Source organism: Gossypium hirsutum, chromosome A12 (genome assembly GCF_007990345.1).
Source record: "Gossypium hirsutum isolate 1008001.06 chromosome A12, Gossypium_hirsutum_v2.1, whole genome shotgun sequence".
NCBI lineage: Eukaryota > Viridiplantae > Streptophyta > Magnoliopsida > Malvales > Malvaceae > Gossypium > Gossypium hirsutum.
The window spans coordinates 103,970,713-103,987,754 of NC_053435.1; the positions used below are offsets into that span (position 1 = coordinate 103,970,713).

A 17,042-nucleotide genomic window follows, 5' to 3' on the forward strand; every position below is an offset into this window, starting at 1 on the left:
GATAATGTGACTCCGTATAAGACCATAGCTAGGCTATGGCATCGGTATAATGTGATAATGTGATTCCGTATAAGACCATGTCTGGGATATGGCTTCGGTATGATATGTGAACCGTGTAAGACCATGGCAAGGCTATGGATTCGGTGTGTGATGCGTAACAATGTGAAAGTCCATAGTTTACTATGGCAATGTGATAATGAAGCACTCAATTCCCTTATTGTTCCTTAATTTGACAATGAAGTAAATGAGAAATGGGCCTAAGGGAGTTAAATTGTGAGTAGCCATATGGAAATTATTCCAATGAGTTATTAATGAAATTGTGATTTGGAGGATGAAATAGTTAAACTAATAGATATATGATTGTGTACGATATTTGATATGATTTGTGTTTATATGCCTATGAGCTTACTAAGCTTCAATAAGCTTACTTGTGTGTGTTTAATATTTTTATGTAGATTGACTTGAAGCGAAGTGGGTAGATCGGATCAACACAACAGGGCACACTATTCAGATCAATTCTGGTAGTTTTTGTTTTATGTTTAAAGATTTATATGGCATGTATAGAGCTTGAATGAATTGAAGTAAAGATGTTATGAACTAGTTAACAATATTTGTACTAAAACAGTTTTTGGTAAGTAGCAGTAGTTTGACTTTGAAAATTCACCATAAATTGTGGAAATTGAGTTAAGGGCTGGGAAAAAAATTAGATTAAAGCCTAATTAGTCTAGTTTCATATAGAGGAAACGATGCATGCAATTGGATTTTATGTTATGAGATATTTAAATTGTTGTGAGACAGAGTCTGAATGACTTTGAGTTCCCCTGTTCTGATTTTAGAAAATCATTAAAAATTGAAAAAAAATAATTATAAGTCATACTGTATATGTATGGATTCCTCATTGGGTCTATTTTTAAGAGAAACAAACGGCATGGTTATTTGAATTTTTTACAGAGATAAATTTGGTTCGTAGTAAACAGGGGTCAAAGTAGCCAAACCCTGAAATAGGGGAGGATTTAACTAATAAACTGTACTAATTGGACCAACCAAAAATTATAAAAAAAAATTGGTAAGTAGATATATGAGTATAAATTCGGGGAAAATTTACGGATTTAGGTTTCGAGTTTTATAACTCGAGATATGAATTATTTAGCAACTATGACGCAGTTGGACAGCTTGTCTGAAAAGTATGATATAAATTATCTAAATTTGGTTAAGTGCTCAAATAAGTTTAGTAGTGCCTTGTGCTCGACTCCGGCAACGGTCTCGGGTAAGGGGCGTTACATTTATTGGTATCAGAGCTTCGGTTTAGCCGATTCTCGGAATATGTATGATGTGAAAAGTGTCTAGAATTACATGCCATATAAATCTGTGATAGTGTGCTGTATATGATCCGATCTAATCCTTGTTTTTATTATAGATTATCTTCGATTTGAAAAGATGTCAGATAGACCAGAACAAACTGAGCAAGAAGAAGTTAATAGCAAAGTACAAACCTCTGAACAAGGAACAAGTAGTGAAGCTCCGATTTCATTGATGCGAGAACAAGAACTCAAAAATATGATTTATGGATTCATGAATCAGTGGTATAATGAGAATGTGCGAGAAAGAAATCAGACTACACAACCTCCTCCCCTATCTCAACATCTGTAGTACCCCCGGTTGCTCCTCCACCTCCCCCGACAACTGAATCTGGCAAACGTTCTCCATTTGAAAAGCTCAGAAAACATGGGGCTGAAGAATTTCGGGGAAGAACAGATGATGACCCCGTTAAAGCTGAATATTGGTTACAAAGTATAATGAGGGTTTTTAAGCAAATGGCGTGCTCACCAGATGATTACTTAATATGTGCCGTGTCATTATTGAAAGAAGAAGCTTATAACTGGTGGGAAACAATAGAAGCTGTTGTACCGGCTGAGAAGATTACTTGGGAATTTTTCAAAATGAATTTAAGAAGAAATATGTCGGAAGAAGATATCTGGATAAGAAGAAAAGAGAATTTCTCGACTTGCGACAGGGAAACAAGTCAGTGGCTGAATATGAAAGAGAATTTGTTTATCTGAGCAAATATGCTCGAGATATAATACCCACAGAAGAAGAAATGTGTATCAGATTTGAAGAAGGGCTTAATGATGAGATTAAAATGATGATAGGGGGCATTGAGATACGAGAATTTGTTGTTCTATCAGATCGTGCTCAGAAGCTTGAAGAAGTATATAATAAAAAGATGCAACGAGATAGAAGAAGTAAAGAATCTTTCAAAAGAAGTGCATCTAAGTCATTTTCGGCTTTACCAGTGAAGAAATCTAAAGAGGAATTCAGTCGAGCGACTTCAGTACCGGAAAGATCAGGAAAAAGTAGGCCAAGACAATATGATTACAAAACATCTGACAGACCTGCTGTTAGTGTGGGTAGTGTACAAAATACCCAAAGGCCTAAGTGTCAACATTGTGGAAGAAGTCACCCCGGTGAATGTAGAAGTAAGTTAGGGGCTTGTTATAAATGTGGGGCCACTGATCACTTTATTCGTGATTGTCCCCAATTACAAGTAGAAGAAGTGGAACAGAGGAAGAAACAAAAAATTCTTCCTCAAAAAGGAAAACGCTCTGGTCAGAGCAGTGCTACAGGGGCTACTTGTTCGGGTATGAAAGATACTGCTAGCCGATCAGAAGTTAGGGCTCCTGCTCGTACTTATGCCATTCGAGCGAGAGAAGAAGCAACAGCTCCAGATGTAATTGCTGGTACTTTCTATCTTTATGATGTTCCTGTGTATGCTTTAATAGATCCTGGGTCTACTCATTCATATATTTTCACTATGTTAGCATCTGAAAAGAACTTATTTGTTGAGCCTACTGATTATGATGTACAAGTTACAAATCCGTTAGGTCAAAGTGTGGTAGTTAATTTAATATGTCATAACTGTCCACTGAAAGTTAAGGGCTGTGATTTCCCCGCTGATTTGATGCTGCTACCCTTTCGTGAATTTGATATTATCTTGGGCATGGACTGGTTAATGAAACATGACACGGTAGTGAATTGTCGAGAAAAACGAATTAGCTTGAAATGTCAAACAGGAGATATTGTTTTGGTTGAGTCTGGGAATTTGGATGACATGGTTAGAATGATTTCCTTTATGTCTGCTCAGAAATTGTTGCGTAAAGGAAATGAGGCTTATTTAGCCTATATTCTTGATACTCGAAGTTCTAAATCAAAGTTAGAGCAACTATCTGTTGTAAATGAATTCATGGATGTATTTCCTGAAGAATTGCCAGGTTTACCACCCGATAGAGAAGTTGAGTTCGTGATAGATGTGCTTCCAGGAACAGCTCCCATATCAGTGACACCGTATAGAATGGCTCCAGCAGAATTAAGAGAGTTAAAAGCGCAGTTGCAAGAACTGTTAGACAAAGGGTTTATCAGACCGAGTATGTCACCATGGGGTGCACCTGTCTTATTTGTGAAAAAGAAGGATGGTTCATTGAGGCTGTGCATAGATTACAGGCAGCTGAATAAGGTAACAATTAAAAATAAATATCCTTTGCCTCGTATTGATGATTTATTCGATCAGCTTAAGGATGCTACAGTGTTTTCAAAAATAGATCTCAGATCTGGGTATTATCAGTTAAAGGTAAAGGAATGTGATGTACAGAAAACAGTTTTTAGAACTCGGTATGGTCATTATGAGTTCTTAGTTATGCCATTCGGTTTGACAAATGCTCCTGCTGCTTTTATGGATTTAATGAATCGAATTTTCCAGTCTTATCTGGATAGATTTGTGGTTGTGTTTATTGACGATATACTGATCTATTCAAAGACAGAATCCGAGCATGCTCAGCACTTGAGAATTGTACTACAGATATTAAGGGAAAAACAGTTATATGCAAAATTTAGTAAATGTGAATTTTGGCTTCATGAAGTGGGATTCTTGGGTCACATTGTGTCAGTTGATGGTATATGGGTAGATCCGAGTAAGGTGTCAGCGGTGATTAATTGGAAAACTCCAAAGAATGTTACGGAAGTGCGAAGTTTCCTTGGATTAGCTGGTTACTATCGTCGATTTGTGAAAGATTTTTCACTGATTGCTTCACCGATAACTAAATTATTACAGAATAATGTTGAGTTTGTATGGTCTGATGAGTGCCAACAAAGTTTTGATCAATTAAAGAAAATGTTGACAGAGGCTCCGGTGTTAACTCAGCCTGAATCAGGTGTGCCATATGTAGTATATAGTGATGCGTCTCTGAATGGTTTAGGTTGTGTATTGATGCAGTCAGGAAAAGTTGTAGCATATGCTTCTCGACAGTTGAAACCACATGAGAGGAACTACCCTACACATGATCTTGAATTAGCTACCATAGTATTTGCTTTAAAAATTTGGAGACACTACCTATATGGAGAGAAATGTTATGTATATACAGACCATAAAAGTTTGAAATATTTAATGTCGCAGAAATAGCTGAATTTGAGACAGAGGCGATGGTTAGAGCTGTTGAAAGATTACGATCTTATCATTGATTATCATCCGGATAAGGCAAATGTAGTGGCAGATGCACTTAGTCAGAAATCATCATTATTTGCTCTTCGGGCGTTAAATGCTCATTTGTCTGTTAATGAAAATGGTTCTATATTAGCTGAATTAAAGACAAAACCAGTATTCTTTCAACGAATTCAGGAATTGCAAGATGAAGATCCGAAGTTGGTGTTGAAACGACAAATGGTTCGGGATAATTTGAACTTAGATTACTCTATTGATAATAGTGGTATGTTATACCATCGTAATAGAATTTGTGTCCCGAATAATCTAGAATTGAAGAAGGATATCTTATCAGGGGCTCATAGTAGTATGTACTCGATTCATCCGGGTAGTACGAAGATGTATTGTGATTTGAAAAAAATGTATTGGTGGCCTGGTATGAAACGGGAAATTTGTGAATTTGTGGCAAAATGTTTAATCTGTCAACAGGTAAAAGCTGAACATCAAGTGCCTACAAGTTTGTTACAACCCGTAATGATTCCAGAATGGAAGTGGGAACATGTGACGATGGATTTTGTATCTGGATTGCCAGTGACTCCGAAGAAAAAAGATTCGATTTGGGTGATAGTAGACAGATTCACTAAATCAGCGCTTTTTATTCCGGTCAGAACAGATTTTTCACTTGATAAGTTAGCGGAATTATATGTGTCAGAAATTGTGAGATTACATGGGGTGCCGACATCAATTATTTCTGATCGAGATCCGAGGTTTACTTCGAGATTTTGGAATAAACTGCAGGAAGCTTTAGGTACTAAGTTAAAATTTAGTACAGCTTTTCACCCTCAGACAGATGGACAATCAGAGCGAGTGATTCAGATTTTGGAAGATATGTTAAGGTGTTGTATACTCGAGTTCAGTGGCAGCTGGGAAAGGTACTTACCTTTAGCTGAATTTGCTTATAATAACAGTTATCAAGCTAGTATCAAAATGGCACCGTTTGAAGCTCTGTATGGAAGGAAGTGCAGAACCCCGTTGTATTGGTTAGAATTAAGTGAATCGAAATTAGTCGGAGTGGATTTAATTCGGGAAACTGAAGAGAAAGTTCAGATTATTCGGGAAAGTTTGAAAGCTGCTTCCGATCGTCAAAAGTCGTATGCAGATTTGAAAAGAAGAGATATAGAGTTCAATGTGGGTGATCGTGTGTTCTTGAAAGTTTCTCCGTGGAAGAAAGTTTTACGGTTTGGTAGAAAAGGAAAGCTTAGTCCACGATTTATCGGACCATATGAAATCATTGAGAGGGTCGGTCCGGTAGCTTATAGATTGGCCTTGCCTCCAGAACTTGAGAAGATCCATAATGTATTTCATGTATCTATGTTGAGACGATATAGATCAGACCCTTCACATGTGATTCCTCATACTGAGATAGAGCTACAATCAGATATGACTTATTCAGAGGAACCAGTGAAAATATTAGCTCGGGAAGTTAAAGAACTACGGAATAAACGAGTACCGTTAGTAAAAGTGTTATGGCATCGACATGGATTGGAGGAGGCAACCTGGGAAACAGAGGAGTCAATGAGATCACAGTATCCAAATCTGTTTTCAGGTAAAAAATTTCGAGGACGAAATTTTTAAAGGGGGGGAGAGTTGTAACGGCCTAATTTTCAGTGGTGTCGGGAATGGTGATTTGAGATCACTAAATTCGAAAAATAAGATTGAACAAGATAGTAATTTAATATTTATGAGTCAAGTAAGAATTTAGAAGAATTTGTGAAATGGTGAAATTAGTGAATTAAAAGAATTTATTAGGTCAAACGGGTCAAAAATGAGGTATCGAGACCTCAAAGTTGAAAATTGAGCTATAAATATTTTTATAAATATTTATGGAGTGTCATTGAGTTAGTATTAAAGTTTCGTTAGAAAATTTTAACGTTTGGATGGCTAATTAATTAAAAAGAACTAAATTGAAAAAAGTGCAAAATTTGTTAAATTGTGAGTAAATAGCTTAAGTATTTAAAAAGATGGATTTAAAGGGCAATTAGACCCAAAGGTTAATGGCTGGACGGTTTGGGTATGAAATAAGCAAGAAAACAATGTGAACAAGGGGCAAAATTGGAAATAGCATAAAAGTTAATAGTTAAATAATGATGTAATTGAAAAATCTAGACATTTATTCATATTTCTCAGCCAAAACGCCATAGAAGGTCTGGAGAAAGCTGGTTTTTCATATTTCTACATCATGTGAGTTTAATTCTTACTTTTCTTGATAATTTTTATGTTTTTATGACTTTTACAATTAGGTCCACTTGTAGAATTCATTAGTTTTTGATTTTATGGGTGAAATTGGAAGTTACCCTGGATGGATAAGGGAATTTTATGATGAATTATTATGAAATTTAAGTTCTAATTTCATATTAAGGTGGTTTTATTAAGTGATTTTGATAGGAAATGATATTTAGGACCTAATTGTGAAAAAGTTGTGAATTGAAGGTTTCTGTTGAAATTAAGAATATAAAAGGTTTTGAAATAGTTTATAATGATAAAATAAAGTGTTAATTGAGAAAAATTAGTTCAATTGATGGGTGAATTGAGCAGGGACTAAATTGTGAAAACTATAAATTTTAGGGTAAAAGTGCAATTTCGAAATTTAAACAGCATAAATTGTGAAGTGAAATAGAATTGAAATGGATGCTAATGAAGGAATGATTTTATAATTATAGATCAAGAAAACGAACTGAATCGTGGAAAGGAGAAAATTCAAGAATAGTCCCTGAATTTCTACGACTTTTGCAAATTACTCCAGGTAAGTTCATATGGAAAAGTTCAATGTTTTGATATGAAAATCTTATGATTGTTAAAGTATTTTATTGTTGATGAATACTATCAATTTGCATTAACTAATGAATAATGTGTAACTAAAAGTACAAATTAGTAGGAACAATGGATTTGAGTGCTTCTATTCTGTGACCCTGATGAATTGACGAAAAATATGTGATAAGTGTGCCCGTTTAAGACCGTAGCTGGGCTATGGCATCGGTGCAATGTGATAATGTGACTCCATATAAGACCATAGCTGGGCTATGGCATCAGTATAATGTGATAATGTGATTCCGTATAAGACCATGTCTGGGATATGGCTTCGGTATGATATGTGAACCGTGTAAGACCATGGCAAGGCTATGGATTCGGTGTGTGATGCGTAACAATGTGAAAGTCCATAGTTTACTATGGCAATGTGATAATGAAGCACTCAATTCCCTTATTGTTCCTTAATTTGACAATGAAGTAAATGAGAAATGGGCCTAAGGGAGTTAAATTGTAAGTAGCCATATGGAAATTATTCCAATGAGTTATTAATGAAATTGTGATTTGGAGGATGAAATAGTTAAACTAATAGATATATGATTGTGTACGATATTTGATATGATTTGTGTTTATATGCCTATGAGCTTACTAGGCTTCAATAAGCTTACTTATGTGTGTTTAATATTTTATGTAGATTGACTTGAAGTGAAGTGGGTAGATCGGATCAACACAACAGGGCACACTATTCAGATCAATTCTGGTAGTTTTTGTTTTATGTTTAAAGATTTATATGGCATGTATAGAGCTTGAATGAATTGAAGTAAAGATGTTATGAGCTAGTTAACAATATTTGTACTAAAACAGTTTTTGGTATGTAGCAGTAGTTTGACTTTGAAAATTCACCATAAATTGTGGAAATTGAGTTAAGGGCTGGGAAAAAAATGAGATTAAAGCCTAATTAGTCTAGTTTCATATAGAGAAAACGGTGCATGCAATTGGATTTTATGTTATGAGATATTTAAATTGTGGTGAGACAGAGTCTGAATGACTTCGAGTTCCCCTGTTCTGATTTTAGAAAATCATTAAAAATTGAAAAGAAAATAATTATGAGTCATACTGTATATGTATGGATTCCTCATTGGGTCTATTTTTAAGAGAAACAAACGACATGGTTATTTGAATTTTTTACAGAGATAAATTTTTTCGTAGTGCACAGGGGTCAAAGTAGCCAAACCCTGAAATAGGGGAGGATTTAACTAATAAACTGTACTAATTGAACCAACCAAAAATTATAAAAAAAAAATTGGTAAGTAGATATATGAGTATAAATTCAGGGAAAATTTACGGATTTTGGTTTCGAGTTTTATAACTCGAGATATGAATTATTTAGCAACTATGACGCAGTTGGACAGCTTGTCTGAAAAGTATGATATAAATTATCTAAATTTGGTTAAGTGCTCAAATAAGTTTAGTAGTGCCTTGTGCTCGACTCCGGCAATGGTCTCGGGTAAGGGGCGTTACAGATATTTTGGGCAAACTTGTTAGTTCGCAGATCGATAGACTTGTTTTCCGTATTTTAGCGTGAAAACGATGGCTCGGTGAGTATCGCAAACATTTAGTTGAGACCTAGTTAGAATTGAACTAGAGTACTGTATATGACAATTTGATGTGTTTAGGTAGCTGAATGACTTGTTTAGTGAACAAGCAACATTTCACAACTTATAAGGTTATTTAGTGGTAGTTGTTGTGTTTGATAGAAAAGATTGTCTATAAAAGTAATGTATAGCTATGATAATGGGTAGGAAAATCAGTTTCTTTTTCATTTCTTGCTAGCATGTTTGTGAGCAAACTTTTAAGTTCACTGTTTTTCATTAAAGAAAATAATGAAGATTTCTGGTAGCTAGCCAATATCCCATTGTTAAGTACCAACTTGCTGGTAATTTCTGGAAAACCTTTAGGTTGTTATCGAAGGGGAATTTACGTTTTGCATTAGTGTATGTATAGATTTTTAGAACTAGTTCGAGAGGAAGGAGACTGTAATAGCCTAAATTTTTAGTGGTGTCGGAACAGTGATTCGAGATCACTAAATCCGACAAATGAGTAGAAAATATTAATAATTTAGTGAATATAAGTTAAGTGTGAAGTTAGGAAAATTTTTGAAATAGCGAATAGTGTACTAGAAATAAAAATTTTAAAAATTAGAATCGAAAATGAGATATCGAGAGTTTGAAAATTTTAAAACGAGCCATAAATATTTTTATAAATATTTATGGAGTGTTAATAAGTTAGTATTAAAGTTTCGTTAAGAAATTTTAAAGTTTCGATAGTTAATTGAATAAAAAAGATTAAATTGTAACAAATGTAAAATTATGGGAAATGATTAAATAGCTTAAATGATAAAAGAAAGAGGGTTTAAAAGGTAAATAGACCCAAGGTCTGTTTGGGCTGGACGGCAAGAGGCATGAAATCAGCAGGAAAATTGATGAATTAAGGGCAAAATTGGAATATTGCAAAATTTACTTAATAAACCTAGGACTAAAGTGGAATTATCTAGATTTCTCATTATTTTTCTGCATTCTCATAAGCAAAAACACCATAGAAGGGTTTTCTTAAGCTGGTTTTTCATATTTTTACTGCAAATCGAGAACCCGAAACAAGTTGAGGAAAATAAAAAGTAGCTGATTAGTCCCTGAACTTTCACAAATTTTGCAAATCGACCTAGGTAAGTTCATATGGTTGAAGTTTAATGATTATATGTTAATTTTATGAATTATATAATGCAATATGTATGATGAAATATATTTATTGATAAATAGAGAATAAAATAACAACCCGAAAATCGAATAAATGATTAAATTGAGCGGAATGTCGGATTTGAGTACTTCTGATCAGTGACAAGTGATAAGTAGTAGCCTCAGCTACACTTATGTGATCAGTGATAAGTGACAAGTGACAAGTGATAAGTGGTAGCTTTAGCTACACTTATCTGATCAGTGACAAGTGATAAGTGATAAGTGGTAGCTTTAGCTACACTTATCTGATCAGTGACAAGTGATAAATGTGATCAGTGTAAGACCGTGGCAGTACTATGATTTCAAAAGGTGATAAGTGATCATACGCAAGACCATAGTTATACTATGGCAAAGTGAAAGTGAAGTACTCAATTTTCTGTAACCATTCCCTAATTTGGTTAAAGAATGATATGTGACAAATGGGCCCAAAAGAATTAAAGGAAATGGATAAGAAGTAGTAAGTTTATACAAGGGAACTCACCAATGGCTGTGGTTGACAGGTGAACTTAATAATTGTGTATATTGTATAAGTGTATAAATATTTGGTAAGATTTATGTTTTATGCCTATGAACTTACTAAGCTTTTATAAGCTTACTTGAGTGTAATCAATGTCTCTTGTAGATTGACGTGAAAGTATACGGAGGATCGGATCAACACAGAGGATCACATTATCCAGATTATCTCCGGTAGCTTTTGTAAATTTCTTTTTGATTTATATGGCATGTATAAGGTTTGATGATTATATAAATTCTAAGACTTGTTTAATAAATATACATTAAAGTAAAAAATGATGAAAATGTTAAATAGTATAATTATAATAGTAGTATAATTTGGTATCAAATTGATTGAAATGAATTGGTTGGTTGGATTGGTCTCGGTTTTAAAATTTGCAGGGAATGTTAGATATTTATAAAGAGGTTATATTGAGCAAAAAAAAAAGAACTTTGGGATTTTGTGAAAAATTCCCTATGGTTTTGATTTAATTCTGGTTTGGTCTCGAAGTATGTTTTGGGCTTTGGAGGCCCATCTAAAGGACGCCATGACATGTTTTAGTAAATGAATAGTATTTAACTCGTATTAATGGAAAATTGATTTGTTAAACTCTGGTAATGCCTCCTACTCTATTTTGGCGATGAATACGGGTAAGGGGTGCTACATTTAGTGGTATCAGAGCCCGATTTAGCCGATTCTCGGAATATGTGTTACGTGTAAAGTGTTTAGAAATACATGCCATATAAATCTGTGATAGTGTGATGTGTATGATTCGATCTAATCTTTGTCATTTTTATAGATATTCTTCGATTATAAAGATGTCAGATAGACCTGAACGCACTGAACAGGAGGAAGCTAACAGTAGAATGTAGAGTTCTGAACAAGGAACAAGTAGTGATATTCCAATTTTTATGATGCGAGAGCGAGAACTTAAAAATATGATTTATGGAGTTATGAATCAGTGGTACCTCCGGTTGCTCCTCTACCTCCTTCAATAATTGAAACTAGTAAACGTTCTCCGATTGAAAAGCTTAGGAACTTTGGAGTTGAAGAATTTCGAGGGAGATCAGATGATGACCCTGTAAAAGCTGAGTATTGGCTACAGAGTTTGGTAAGAATTTTTAAATAGATGGTTTGTTCTCTGGAGGATTATCTACGATGTGCCATCTCATTATTAAAAGAAGAAGCATATAATTGGTGGGAAACTGTGGAAGCTGTAGTACCTACAGTGAAGCTTACTTGGGAATTTTTCCAGAACGAGTTTAAAAAGAAATATGTGGGGAAAAGATATCTAGACAAGAAAAATAGAGAATTTCTTGACCTACGGCAGGGAAATAAGTCAGTGGCTGAATACGAAAGAGAATTTGTCTATCTCAACAAATATGCTCGAGACATTGTACCTACTGAAGAAGAAATGTGTATCAGATTTGAAAAAGGGTTAAATGATGAGATTAGAATGATGATTGGGGGTAATGAAATACGAGAGTTCGTTGTTTTGTCAGACTGTGCTCAAAAGCTCGAAGAAGTGTATAACAGAAAAATGCAACGAGATCGGAAAAATAAAGAGTCATTTAAAAGAGGTGCTTCTAAATTATTTTCAGATTTGCCGGTGAAGAAATCTAGAGAAGAAATTAGTCGAACTACATCAGTGCCAGGAAGATTAGGTAGAGGTAGATCAAGACAATCTGGTTTCAGGGTATTTGATAGACCTGCAGCAAGTGTGAGCAGTGTTCAGAATACTCCCTGGCCTAAGTGTTAATATTGTGAAAGACATTATTTTGGTGAATGCAGGACTAAGATGGGGGATTGTTATAAATGTGGGGCTACTGATCATCTTATTCGAGATTGTCCCCAGCTGCAAAAAGATGAAGTGGATCAGAAAGAGATACAGAGAACCACTCCCAAATAAGTAGACGTTCGGGCCAGAGCAGTGCTACAGGGGTTACCCGTTCGGGTATGAGAGAACCAGTTAGTCAATCAGAGAATAGAGCACCAGCACGTACCTATGCCATTCGAGCAAGGAAAGAGGCTACGGCTCCTGATGTAATTACTGGTATTTTTTATCTTTATGATGTTACTGTTTATGCATTAATAGACCCTGGGTCTACTCATTCATATATTTGCACTATGCTAGCATCTGAAAAGAAATTATCTGTTGAGTCCACTAGTTATGATATACAAGTCACTAATCCATTAGGTCAAAGTGTGATGGTTAATTTAATATATCGTAATTGTCCACTGAAAGTGAAAAGCTGTGAATTCCCTGCTGATTTGATGTTGTTACCCTTTCAAGAATTTGATATTATTTTGGGGATGGATTGGTTAACAAAACATGACGTTGTAGTGAACTGTCAAGAGAAACAGATTGATTTGAAAAATCAGACAGGAGAAATGATTTCGGCTAAGTTTGGAAATATGAAAGATAATGTTCAAATTATTTCAGCCTTTTCAGCTCAGAAGCTAATACGGAAGGGTAATGAAGCATATTTAGCTTATATTCTTGATACTCAGGATTTTGAATCAAAGTTGAAACAGTTGCCAGTTGTTAATGAATTTGCTGATGTGTTTCCTGAGGAATTGCCAAGTTTAACACCAGATCGCGAAGTTGAGTTTGTGATTGATGTAATCCCGGGAACAGCTCCAATATCTGTAACACCATACAGAATGGCACCGACTGAATTAAAAGAGTTAAAGACTCAGTTCCAAAAATTGTTAGATAAGGGGTTTATTAGACCGAGTACATCTCCTTGGGGTGCACCTGTTTTGTTTGTAAAAATGAAAGATGGCTCGTTGAGATTGTGTATAGATTACAGACAATTAAATAAGGTTACAATCAAGAACAAATATCCTTTGCCCCGCATTGATAATTTGTTCGATCAGTTGAAAGGTGCTGCTGTGTTTTTCAAAAATAGATCTTCGATTTGGGTATTATCAGCTGAAAGTTAAAGAATGTGACGTGCCAAAATCTGCCTTCAGAACTCGGTATGATCATTACGAGTTTCTGGTAATGCCATTTGGTTTAACTAATGCTCCTCCTGCATTAATAGACTTGATGAATCGGATTTTTGAACCTTATTTGGATAGATTCGTGGTTATATTTATTGATGATATACTGATCTATTCGAAGACCGAGCCTGATCATGCACAACATTTGAGAAGTGTGTTACAGACCTTGAGAGAAAAGCAGTTGTATGCAAAGTTCAGCAAGTGTGAATTTTGGCTACATGAGGTTGGATTTCTGGGTCATATTGTTTCAGCTAAAGGAATTCGAGTAGATCCAAGTAAAGTGTCAGCAGTGGTGAATTGGAAAACTCCAAAGAACGTAACAGAAGTGTGGAGTTTCCTGGGTTTAGCGGGATACTACCGCTGATTTGTTAAAAAATTTTCAATGATTGCCTTGCCGATGACTCGATTACTTCAGAAGAATGTTGAATTTGTATGGTCTGAAGAGTGCCAACAAAGTTTTGACCAGTTGAAGAAGATGTTGACAGAAGCTCCAGTGTTAACTCAGCCAGAATCAGGTATACCATATGTTGTGTATAGTGATGCATCTTTAAATGGTTTGGGTTGTGTTTTAATGCAATCAGGGAAAGTAGTGGCAAATGCTTCTTGGCAATTAAAATCGTACGAGAAAAATTACCCTACCCATGATTTGGAGTTGGCCGCGATTGTGTTTACTTTAAAAATCTGGAGACATTATTTATATGGGGAAAATGTTATGTGTATACCGATCATAAAAGTCTGACATATTTGATGACACAGAAAGAGCTGAACTTGAGGCAGAGATGATGGCTCAAACTATTGAAAGATTATGATCTTGTTATTGATTATCACCCGGGGAAAGCTAATGTGGTCGCTGATGTACTTAGCCGAAAATCATCATTGTTTGCACTTTGAGCAATGAATGTTCATTTATCCTTTAATGAAGATGGCTCAGTATTAGCAGAGTTGAAAGCAAAATCTACATTCCTTCAACGGATCCGTGAATTACAGAGTGATGATTCGAAACTAGTGCTGAAACAACAAACGGTTCAGGATAATTTGAGTTCAGAATATAGCGTTGATGATGGTGGTATGTTGCGTTATTGTAATAGAATTTGTGTTCCGAATAATCCAGAATTGAAAAATGATATTCTTGCTGAAGCTCATAATAGTAAGTATTCTATTCATCCGGGTAGTACAAAAATGTATTGCGATTTAAAAAGAATGTACTGGTGGCTTGGTATGAAGCGAGAGATTTGTAAATTTATTGCAAAATGTTTAATCTGTCAGCAGGTGAAAGCAGAGCATCAAGTACCAACGGGTTTATTACAACCTATTATGATTCCTGAATGGAAGTGGGAACACATTACGATGGATTTTGTATCAGGATTGCCTGTGACTCCGAAAAAGAAAGATTCAATCGGGTTATCGTTGATAGATCGACAAAGTCGGCACATTTTATTTCAGTCAGATCAAATTTTTCATTGGAGAAGTTAGGGGAATTGTATATTTCTGAGATTGTGAGATTACATGGAGTTCCAATATCTATTATTTTGGATCGGGATCCGAGATTTACTTCGATATTTTGGAGTAAATTACAGGAGGCTTTGGGCACTAAATTAAATTTCAGCACAGCTTTTCATCCTCAGACAGACAGGCAGTCAGAGCGAGTGATTCAGATTTTAGAAGATATGTTAAGGTGTTTTGTACTTAAGTTTGGCGGCAGCTGGGAAAGGTATTTACCTTTAGTCGAATTTGCTTATAATAATAGTTATCAAACTAGTATTAAAATGGCGCCATTTGAAGCTCTGTATGGAAGAAAGTGTAGAACTCCATTATATTGGTCTGAATTAAGTGAACGGAAACTAATAAGAGTAGACTTGATTCGGGAAACCGAAGAAAAAGTTCATATTATTCGAGATTGTTTAAAAGCTGCCTCCGATCGGCAAAAATCATATACAGATTTAAAGAAAAGAGATGTAGAGTTTAATGTGGGTGATCGTGTATTCTTGAAAGTGTCACCGTGGAAGAAAATTTTGCAGTTCGGTAGAAAGGGAAAATTCAGCCCACGATTTATCGGGCCGTATGAAATCATTGAAAGAATTGGTCCGGTAGCTTATAGATTGGCTTTGCCCCTGGAGCTTAAAAAGATTCATAACGTGTTTCATGTGTCTATGTTGAGACGGTACAGATTAGATCCATCACATGTAATTCCTCATACAGAAATAGAGCTCCAACCCGACATGACTTATTCAAAAGAACCGGTGAAAATTCTAGCTTGGGATATTAAAGAGTTAAGGAACAAACGGGTACCGTTAGTAAAAGTGTTGTGGCATCAACATGGTGTGGAGGAGGCAACCTGGGAAACAGAGGAATCAATGAGATCACAATATCCGAACCTATTTTCAGGTAACAAATTTTGAGGACGAAATTTCTTAAGAGGGGGAGAATTGTAATAGCCTAAATTTTCAGTGGTGTCGGAACAGTGATTCGAGATCACTAAATCTGAAAAATGAGTAGAAAATATTAATAATTTAGTGAATATAAGTTAAGTGTGAAGTTAGGAAAATTTTTGAAATAGCGAATAGTGTACTAAAAATAAAAATTTTAAAAATTAGAATTGAAAATGAGATATCGAGAGTTTGAAAATTTTAAAACGAGTCATAAATATTTTTATAAATATTTATGGGGTGTTAATAAGTTAGTATTAAAGTTTCGTTAAGAAATTTTAAAGTTTCGATAGTTAATTGAATAAAAAAGATTAAATTGTAACAAATGTAAAATTATGGGAAATGATTAAATAGCTTAAATGATAAAAGAAATAGGGTTTAAAAGGCAAATAGACCCAAGGTCTATTTGGGCTGGACGGCAAGAGGCATGAAATCAGCAGGAAAATTGATGAATTAAGGGCAAAATTGGAATATTGCAAAATTTACTTAATAAACCTAGGACTAAAGTGGAATTATCTAGATTTCTCATTATTTTTCTGCATTCTCATAAGCAAAAACACCATAGAAGGGTTTTCTTAAGCTGGTTTTTCATATTTTTACTGCAAATCGAGAACCCGAAGCAAGTCGAGGAAAAGAAAAAGTAGCTGATTAGTCCCTGAACTTTCACAAATTTTGCAAATCGACATAGGTAAGTTCATATGGTTGAAGTTTAATGATTATATGTTAATTTTATGAATTATATAATGTAATATGTATGATGAAATATATTTATTGATAAATAGAGAATAAAATAACAACCCAAAAATCGAATAAATGATTAAATTGAGCGGAATGTCGGATTTGAGTACTTCTGATCAGTGACAAGTGATAAGTAGTAGCCTCAGCTACACTTATGTGATCAGTGATAAGTGACAAGTGACAAGTGATAAGTGGTAGCTTTAGCTACACTTATCTGATCAGTGACAAGTGATATATGTGATCAGTGTAAGACCGTGGCAGTACTATGACTTCAAAAGGTGATAAGTGATCATACGCAAGACCATAGTTAT

At 34.9% G+C, this 17,042-nt stretch overlaps 1 pseudogene; it reads left to right on the forward strand.

Moving 5' to 3' along the window:
• Positions 1 to 14,461: 14,461 nt before the first annotated feature.
• Positions 14,462 to 17,042, forward strand: part of LOC107940836 (uncharacterized) — a 29,191-nt pseudogene continuing 26,610 nt past the window's right edge.